At 42.8% G+C, this 9,914-nt stretch overlaps 1 protein-coding gene across 3 annotated transcripts in view; it reads left to right on the top strand.

The window, feature by feature from the left end:
* Positions 1–1,346: 1,346 nt before the first annotated feature.
* Positions 1,347–9,914, top strand: part of LOC101743222 (fat-like cadherin-related tumor suppressor homolog) — a 60,200-nt gene continuing 51,632 nt past the window's right edge. For all 3 annotated transcript variants that reach the window (XM_038015024.2, XM_038015026.2, XM_038015022.2), the window contains exon 1: positions 1,347–1,981. The gene's annotated coding sequence lies outside the window, so the exon portion shown is untranslated. The remainder of the gene's footprint in view (positions 1,982–9,914) is intronic.

Below are 9,914 nucleotides of genomic sequence, written 5' to 3'. Positions count from 1 at the left end.
CCTTTTCGAAACCTAAAAGGACAACATCTGTGCGATCTTGCTGCCCGGATTTACTTTTTACAGATAAGTGTTTACAAAAACCGGTCGGCACTCTCACCCCCGACCCGTGCGCGGCTCGCCCTTGAGTGAGCGTGGATCTAATCCGTCGCTGATACTGAGCACTGAGCGATCGATCTCATCGAATGAAGACATCCGTCCGATTTTGATTTGTGAGTGAGTCGGTACCGACACTCTGATCCGGCCTCCGGTTCTTTTAATAACGCGTTATGAGCTCTCCAAGAATTTAAATTTCACGAAGCGTAGACAGGCGGCCGCCGACTCTTATTAACAGCACGGGAATGTCGACCAACTGTCGCCGGCGTCACTACCTTCTTTACTCATTGTTATACTGATACCAGACCCGTGCTTGTAGGAGTGTTGTCAAACGAGTGTTGTATCATAATAGGAGATCTTTTAGACTGGAGGTTGTACAGTACAGCACGAATGCTTACCCTATATTGTATGAAGACTGGTTTAACCTAAACAAATTACGAAATGATTATATTCACCTCCGCTAGGTACAGAATCGCTGATCTCGGAGACAAATCTCCCCGTCCACCTGTCCACCAAAAGCTAACTTGAAACATGAGGTCATAACCTCAATTTATAGATTTGAAGACGTGTGGAGAGTCCACAATGGTAGGTGGCACCACCCTGCCTATTTTTTCCGCGAAGCAATAATGTGTTTCAGTTTGTAGCCGCATTCAAGTGTCATGTTTATGGGCCTTCTGTTATCATTTAAAACCAGATAGGCCCTAGCTAAATCACCCATCTTAGCAATAAATAAAAAAAACACGTATGGCCTTCATTCGAGACTCCCTCATATGTAATTAATCTGGATCTAGGAGGAATCATGACGGATTGCTTTTGTTTTCGTTTTTTTGGAGTAAATCACGCACCTTCATCTCGCTCTAACCTATTATTCTAATTAGCTTTGACTTAGTGTTGCTATTGTGAAAGGCACTTGTTCACGTGTCGATTGGATAACATTACAATGTACTAATATTGCACTGCAATGTGTCGTGTCTTACTGAGAAAGTAGACAAGGCCACAGTCCAGAATTCAGTAACATAAGTCAATTCCCGAGTCGTGATGTTAATATTTTCTGATTATATTATCTTTGTTAAATACAATCGACTGTTTCGCTTAAAATTTTATATCATTCAACATGCAATTAAAAACGAATACGAGGCCGTTAGTCACAACACGTGTTTCGGCCGCGTGGCATACATTCATACTTCTGATCTTTGATTAATCAAAGCTTCTGATGCCATTTAAAGTAAAATGCCATGTCGATGATCGAATATTATTTGAAACGTGGATCAAGCTTTACATTGCGTTTCAGAATAGCACTGTCACATACCGGTTACCGAATATCGAATGCAGCCTCAGTGATGCGAATAATTTGCCTTTCTCGTCTCACTGAGGAGCCCTTCAGCCTGCAGCTACATCTCCGCGCGCCGCGGTACGGCGACACACCAGGTTTATAGGGCGCGAGTGAAGAGCGAGAGCCGCGCGGCCCTCGCCTCGCGTGCACCCGCTCCCCTCCCGCGCTCACTGCCGCGCCGAACTCGCCAGTCAGCCGCCGGCAGCGCTACGAGAAGTCTGTTAGAGTAGTGCAGTGCCGATCTTTTTCTTAAACATTCGCGCAATACCGGTCGTGTCGTGAGTGATCACAAAACTTCCTGAGTGAAACTAAGTGCAAATAAAAATAAAGTGCTTATGTTTTTGTTTCTGAGCTGTAAAATATACATCATAAACTTATAATATTAAGTGCATTGTTAAAAGCCGGTTCACCTCGTGGCGGCCGGTTCCAAGTGTGACGGTGTTCGTGTGCCTTCGACTCAGTGCTTTCTAAACGAACGACCAGCGCAGCGGCACACAGGGATAACGGTGCATCAGTACGATCCCTAATTTATCTTTTGCAGATTCAGCCGCACAGGTGAGGAGGAAGTGCCTAACACAAATAAATTAGTGACTAACTCTGAACGTACTTACTTAATTCCTGCTCTTGATCCTAAAACTACGTATATTTAAACAAACTTCATGGCAAAGAACATAGTTAGAACAAGTGATCGACGGGTACAACATACTAGAGCTACTTTAAACAGTGTTTGCGAATTCATACATGTAGGATACCGTTTTATTTATGAAGAAAGCGGCCGCCAGTCGGAATTAAACATTCTCGTGAAAAGGTCAAAGGCAAAATACAACAAATTATGAATAGAAGGCCTCAGTTTAGGGCCCAAGCAAATGGAATATGTAGTTGATTATAAAACTGCGTCGTAATGACGATCCACATATCCGCCCATACAAATTTGAACTTACAAAATATCTCTCACCATAACAAAAAAAGAGATTAAAATTGTTTCAATTATCCTGGGCAGCAGGAAAAGCGTTTTGTAAAGAATTAAAACTTAGCTTAAAATCGTTTTACTCATGAAAGTTCCTAAAAAGTAAAAGTCCATAATATTAATTATAACGAATTCTATCGTCATACACGATATCAAGAACAGAACGATAAAGGTAATAGCTGAGATTTTTTTGAAGTTTTATGTATGCAGCTACAATCAGAATTGAGTGCTTTGGCGAAGTGGCAGCACTCCAGGAGGCCGCACTGAATCGATACCAAACTCACTGCCATACAAATCAATACACACTAAATATAAAAAAGGACCGCTAACTTGGTCACAAAACTTTATACCTAAGCAACAGAATACTATACAGCATCACTTGAACGGTATACGAAATTAACTTTCTTTCTATGGCAAGTGTACAAAACAAACAATAAGTAAGTACAAAAGTTACAAACTCGGACTACCTACCTATAAGGTAAAAAACGCGCGGTTGTAGAAAATATTCTTCTGATAACTTCGCCTACCATTTTGTAATGTTTCTAAACTTGAACACTGAATATTCCGTGAACGAAACATGAGACTGCTTTGCAAATTGCATCCACGACTAAAAATAATCCACACCTTTCCTTATAAATAAATAGCTGTCTTCAAATCAAAGATATCGTTTTAATGAGTAGTGTTTGTGTAGTTTAATAAGTGTAGGTAGTGTTCGCGAAAGTTCTGTTCACTTTTAAGAGCACACTGACCCAAGAAAATAATAAGCACTCTTATCTACCGTATTTTACGAATATAACTAAAACTAACAGAATTAATTTTTACTCCCAATTGAAGCAGTCATACCTAAATACATATAAACAATTTCTCTTCAAACTTGGCAATAAATGTATCTTAGTCAGTCACTAGTGCCTCAACTACTAAGTTAGACCTGGGACATGAAGTTTCAGTTCATTGAAGTGAACGTGCTTGTATAATTAATTTTTACAAAGTACAAACAACTTTGTGCTTGGAGACAAGATGGCATTTATTAGAAAAAATCTCAGATAAATTCTGAAGCAGTGTAGTGTAGCGCTGCGACTGCCTTATCAATAACAAACACGAGCGTCTCGTGTTTCTGTACATTCAAGTAAATAAATAAAAATGGAAAGGCACTTACTTCTATTACTGTTAAAGAGTCCTAGAAACTGAATATGCACATCTCCGAAACCACTGAATCCATTTTCAGGTAGTTTTCACACGCACGCACACACAAACAAAAAACACACCCACACACACACACACACACACACACACACACACACACACACACACACACACACACACACACACACACACACACACACACACACACACAGAGAGAGAGAGACAGACAGACAGACACATACCTACACACAGGGATTCATTTCGAGCAGAATGGCTTTCATTAACTCGAATATTGCAAATAAAATTGTCGTTGATTAATGGGTTTTGAAATTCACTTCTAAACTCTTGTTTCCGAATGACTACAGTGAGGGAAAAAGATCGTGTCATAAAATCAAACAAGAAAAAATATAATTTTAAAATGATGTTTTGTCTAACTGCTATACAGTTGAGACACAGCCCTCAAGAATCAAGTAAGGAGGTGGTATTCCTATCATGGCATAGGGATAATGTCTATGAGATCCTGTAATGGCTGAACACAACATACGCCGCGAACGAACTACACATCAATGCAATAAAAAAGCTAAAAACCAGAATCAATTTTGATAAAATTAGGTATAGAAATACCTTGAACCCTAGGAAAGAATGTAGGCTACCTGTTTCACTGCTGTGCTCGAGTTTTCGTCCTTAATAAACGCGACAAAGTGACGTGTGTCCAGGCGGACGCATACACGGGCGAGAAGCTATTGAAGCACAATGTGCGCGAAATATCTCTAAGTTGCTGTGTACAAGCTGTGGACAAACGAACAGTAAGCGATTGACGGCGTATCGGTTGAATGGCGCTTATCACGTTTACGTTATCAATCCATAAAGCAATTCCTCAGAACTGTTAATACAATTTTATTATCTCACAAACCTCGACCCAGATTGTTTCGATCACAAACGCCATCTGCCCCAAGCTACAAATGTTCTAAGATTACTTTTTAATACAATCAACTATTCGTATCGCTGTCAAGCTGCCATATGTTCGAACGTGAGCTCTTCTCGACTATGCGACACGCGTTTGTAAGTTTGTCAGCCTTGTTACAAGGTGGTGAAGGTTGAAAATCTACGCATAAAATATGTACCAACCCTCGACCAAATCATGATGCATCGAAATGGTCACAATAAATAACCTTCGTCTAGATAAGGCGGAGTGGCTCCGTCGATGACACCACTTGACCTCCTCTTGCAGTTCGCTGGAACGTCGCCTTATTCAATTAACTTCACGTTTGTAACAACCGGACTCATCTCACCGATGCTTCTCAAAAAATTAAACACGTTTCAGGCCTCTATCCTAAAATGGCACTTTTTACCATTATAAAGCTAGTAGAGGTTGATCTTGCCTCTATGTGACCACCACTAGTTGCATAAATAATATCGATTTATTGAAACTACTCACGGCTCCTGTCGTGCTGCTATATAACTTGTCATACCGACAAGCACCTTCCCCGGAGTGGTAATAACAACCTTAGCGAGTTTGGTCACGATCGGACGAACGGTTTGAGTCTGTATACAGCCATATACTTGTATTTTTGTACAAACACTCATTTTTGTTCGAAATGATTACACACTGATCGGCCCCTTGGGTTGGCATAGACTTTTAGTTTAAAATTTAAAGTAAAGACAAACTGACTGTCGTTTAAACCTAGGCACGATGTAAAAGAAAAAATCCCTTATTGCCTAAAGCACTGAACACATCTTATTTTCTCGTATTAACAAGTAGTCTATGTCAGTTATAAGCAGTAATGCGTTTCGGCTTGTATGGTGGGGCAGCCGTTGTAACTATACTGAGACCTTAGAACTTATATCTCAAGGTAGGATGCGGCATTTACGTTGTAGATGTCTATGGGCTTTGGTAACCACTTAACACCAGGTGGGCTGTGAGCTTGTCCAACCATCTATGCAATAAAAAAATAAAAAAGCGCACCTAAATTTAAATTTCTTCTGAAGTTTGGGCGTGCGTTCATCACATACATCATTGATTTACATATATACATGTTGTAAATATCTCAGATAGTTTGCATAATATGTCGAAAACGACTCAACGTTACACTATATCTCAGCCTACCCATTTTCGTAGTAAATTTTCAAGAACTTTCGTCCTGATTTTTAAGAAGAAATGTTTACAATTTTAAAAGCCAGTATTTCTAAAATTGTTGACCACGTTATATTATTGAAAGTTTAGTATATATTAAAAAGTTATTAAACAAATTGAGATGGCGATGCTATGAGGGCCATTTTTTTGTCATATTGCTACGAGACATTAAAATAAAATACGTTTATTTCATTTGATATGTTCCTGATCTATCTAAACATTCGCACAGATATCAGTATACTTACCTCAACACACGACAGGTAGCACGCCAACCAATCTCCAGCTTCAAAACAGAAGCTATATAGTCTACACATTTCTTAAGCACCGCGAACTATCGTTGATATTTGTGACAAATTGGCCTCCATACTTCGACTCATGTAGCTGAGCTCACGGGCTAAAACTGAGAGAATTTAATAACACAGCCCTAGCAAGAGTAGTGCCTTGTAGAATCTACCACCGAATCGGAATCGCGACCCACTGAGAAGATCCGGCGAGAAACTCCGCCCGAGTTTTGTCGAGGGAGCGAGCGAGATCCTTCGACTCGATACCGAAACGAACGGTTCAATAAGAAGTCTCGTATGATGAGCACGAGAGTGTCTGACACTCCCTTCATGTAGTTTACAAATTAAATCGTTGCGTCAGACATTGTTGAACGCCTTCGCGATATCCAAGAAGAGGGCTCCCGTGGAGACAGGTTTAGGTCTGTTTAGCCCTACTAAAGTGTGCTCCGTGAGGCGGTGCACTTGCTGAATACACAAGTATTTCGCGTGAATCTGAACTGTTCGCTGGTCGCTATACCTTTTGAGGTGATGAATTCCCAGTGGCGCCTACTTAAGAGCCTTTCGTATAATTTGCCAAACAAAGGGAGGAAGCTGATCGGACAGTAGCTCACGAGTTCGCTTTTATGTTTTCCAGGTTTGTGTATGTCGATAACGTCCGCTTCTTTCCACTCCGCGAGAAAGATGCAGTTCGTGATAGCGGCATTTAAACTGGAGACCAACATGGTTATTATTTGGGCGGTACAACTTTTAAAATGCGGTTATGGATGCCGTCGCTAAGGGCTTTCTGTAGTTGTAAGCTCGCGATTTCTTCCTTGACTTCGCTTACGGTAAAGGGGGTACCGCGTCCGAGGGTGGCAGGGAAGCTCCGCGCTCAACCTCCCTGTCGACTAACTCTGCTCGCGCAGTGCGTCAGCCAGTAACTCAGCCTTGTCACCGTCATCGTAAGCCGGGGATGGGTCTGAAGGGCGTACGAAGGGGAGCATAGTGCCGTTGGTTTCCGATTTCAGTGTCCTAGCTAGACTCTTGGTGAGAGGGTGAGAGTCCTTCTAGGTAATTATCCCAACATTGTGTTGCGGGCTTCATCTTGACGAGATATTAACTTCCGCTGTAGACGGCACATCTGAATCCGGTTTGATTCGATGTGCTATCGATCGTTAGTCCGGATTCACACGTTCCTAACTGTTACGAGATTTCTTAGCTCGAAAAGCACTCTGATACGATGGAGGCTGTTCTCTACATTGACTTTGTGAGGGTTCCGGGCTGTAGGGGAGGATTAGTGAGAGAAGATGCCGATGATCGTCATCGTTTGTTGATATACTATGCTTCAAGTGGAAACAACAATTACAGTAGTTTCCCTGTAATGACTGGTCAAAGCAATTGAACGCAAACCTACGTACCAGTGCTGAACCTACAATGTTTCTATATATGTAATAAATTAATGAAATGAAAAAGTTTTAACAAAATACGCTAAAATACAGTGTGTTCAAAAGCACTATTCTCATTGGATGTCAACAAGTCGAGTGGGCCCCGATGGAATATCTCCTATTGTGCTGAAGGTGTGTGCTCCAGAGCTGGCACCAGTTTGAACGCGCTTATTCAGACACTCTTATGTCCTCGGCGTTGTCCCACATTCATGGAAGACGGCTCTAGTACACCCGATCCCTAAAAAAGGCGACCGCTCAGATCCGTCCAACTACAGGCCTATCGCTATCACCTCCTTACTCTCCAAAATTATGGAATCCATAATCAACCGCCAGCTCATGGGCTACCTGGAAGAGCACCAGCTGATCAGCGACCGCCAATATGGCTTCCGCAAAGGCCGATCAGCTGGTGATCTGCTGGCTTTACGAACTCACCGTTGGGCGCAGGCGGTTGAGAGTAGGGGTGAGGCACTAGGCGTTAGTTTGGACATTGCGAAAGCCTTCGATCGGGTTTGGCATAAAGCCTTTCTATCAAAGCTTCCTTCCTATGGGCTTCCTGAGAGACTTTGTAGGTGGATCGGCAGTTTCCTTGCGGAACGGAGAGTTAAAGTAGTCATAGACGGCTCATGCTCGGACCCCCGGACCGTAAATGCTGGTGTTCCCCAAGGCTGCGTGTTATCCCCGACATTGTTCATTCTGCATATCAATGATTTGTTGCATACCAGTGGCATTCATTGCTATGCGGATGACAGTACCGTGGATGCACTGTATTTCGGCCGCAGCAATATCTCTCGGGATCACGTCGATGAGTATCGGAACAAACTTGTGTCTGAATTCGAATCATCCCTTGTGAAGATTTCCGATTGGGTTTGGGGATAAATTTAGACTTCTAAGACTCAAGTTTGCGCGTTCACCGCTAAAAAAGCCCCCTTTGTCGCATCGCCACTCTTCGGAAACACTCACCTTTGTGCCAAGCCGAACATTGGCATTCTGGGCGTCGACATTTCGAGTGTTGTCCAGTTTGGCGGTCATTTGGAGAGCAAGGCTAAAATGGCCTCCAAAAAACTCGGAGTACTCAACAGGGCCAAACAGTACTTCAAGCCGGCTCACCGCCTTAAACTGTGTATAAGGCGCAGGTGCAGCCTCACATGGAGTATTGTTGCCACCTTTGGGCCGGGGCTCCGGGTTATCAGCTATCTCCATTTGACCGAATCCAACGTAGGGCATCTCGGATTGTCGACGATCCTGAACTTGCCGATCGGCTAGATCCTTTGGCACTGCGTAGGGATCTATCTTCCCTATGCATACTTTACAGAATTTACAACGGGGAGTGTTCCGAGGAGTTGTTCAATTTAATAGAAGCCGCTGATTTTCGCAACCGATCGTCCGCACCATCTGGATGGTTGGCGTTCCACTACAATGCGTTTTAAAAACAGTTTTCTGCCACGCACAGTAAATCTCTGGAATTTGTTGCCATCAGCGGTCTTCCCCAACAACTGCGACATTGGGTTATTCAAGAAAAGAGCATATTCTTACCTGAAGGGTAGGCAACGCACTGGCGTCGCTGGTGACCGTGGGCGGCGGTGAATCACTTACCATCAGGTGAGCCGTCTTGCTCGTTTGCCTTTTTTTTTTTTTTTATTGCTTAGATGGGTGGACGAGCTCACAGCCCACCTGGTGTTAAGTGGTTACTGGAGCCCATAGACATCTACAACGTAAATGCGCCACCCACCTCGAAATATAAGTTCTAAGATCTCAGTATAGTTACAACGGCTACCCCACCCTTCGAACCGAAACGCATTACTGCTTCACGGCAGAAATAGGCGGGGCGGTGGTACCTACCCGTGCGGACTCACAAGAGGTCCTACCACCAGTAAATCATAAGAGGTCCTACCACCAGTAAAAAGTTGTCTCTTAGCTGTTATAAAAAAAAACCAAGTACGATTGTTGTGTGTTGCGGCCTGCGATTCATACCTGTTCATTCTCTCGTTCTCTTTCACTCAGCGCGTACATACACACTACATACTCGTATGTGCGTACGTTGAAGCGACAAGCGATCGGCTCGAGCACCGGTACACTGCCTCGTTGCTTCACCAAAACGTTCAGCTGTGGCCGCTGCGGGCGCTGCGGGCGCTGTGGGCGCTAATCAAACATGCCCTCAAATGTATTTCCTTAGAAAAGAATCAGTCCGGTACACGGACCAAATGTTGTGCAGCAGCGGCAGTGTAATTGCGTCATTCCATTATTTTTCTCTGCGTGTTGTGATTTACTCCAATCAATACTATTATATATATTATTATGTATGTGTGTGTTGATTAATGTGAAATACAGCACATGTCAGACTAAAGTATTGTTCAAAAATATCTTCAAATTTAGTTACAACCTTGGTTGAACGTAGCTCAGTGATATGTCCATATTTAGTGATTAACAGCGACATAAACTATCATCACATCAGGTCCTGCGACCTGTAGTGCTAAGTCATAGTTAAAACACTTTTTATTTACCTAGATTAATTTACGAGAGGCAGAGTGGCAAAAGTAAA

The sequence above is a fragment of the Bombyx mori genome, chromosome 13, assembly GCF_030269925.1.
Source record: "Bombyx mori chromosome 13, ASM3026992v2".
NCBI lineage: Eukaryota > Metazoa > Arthropoda > Insecta > Lepidoptera > Bombycidae > Bombyx > Bombyx mori.
Note: the sequence above shows the minus strand (reverse complement) of the source record. Positions and strands in the feature narration are given on the sequence as shown.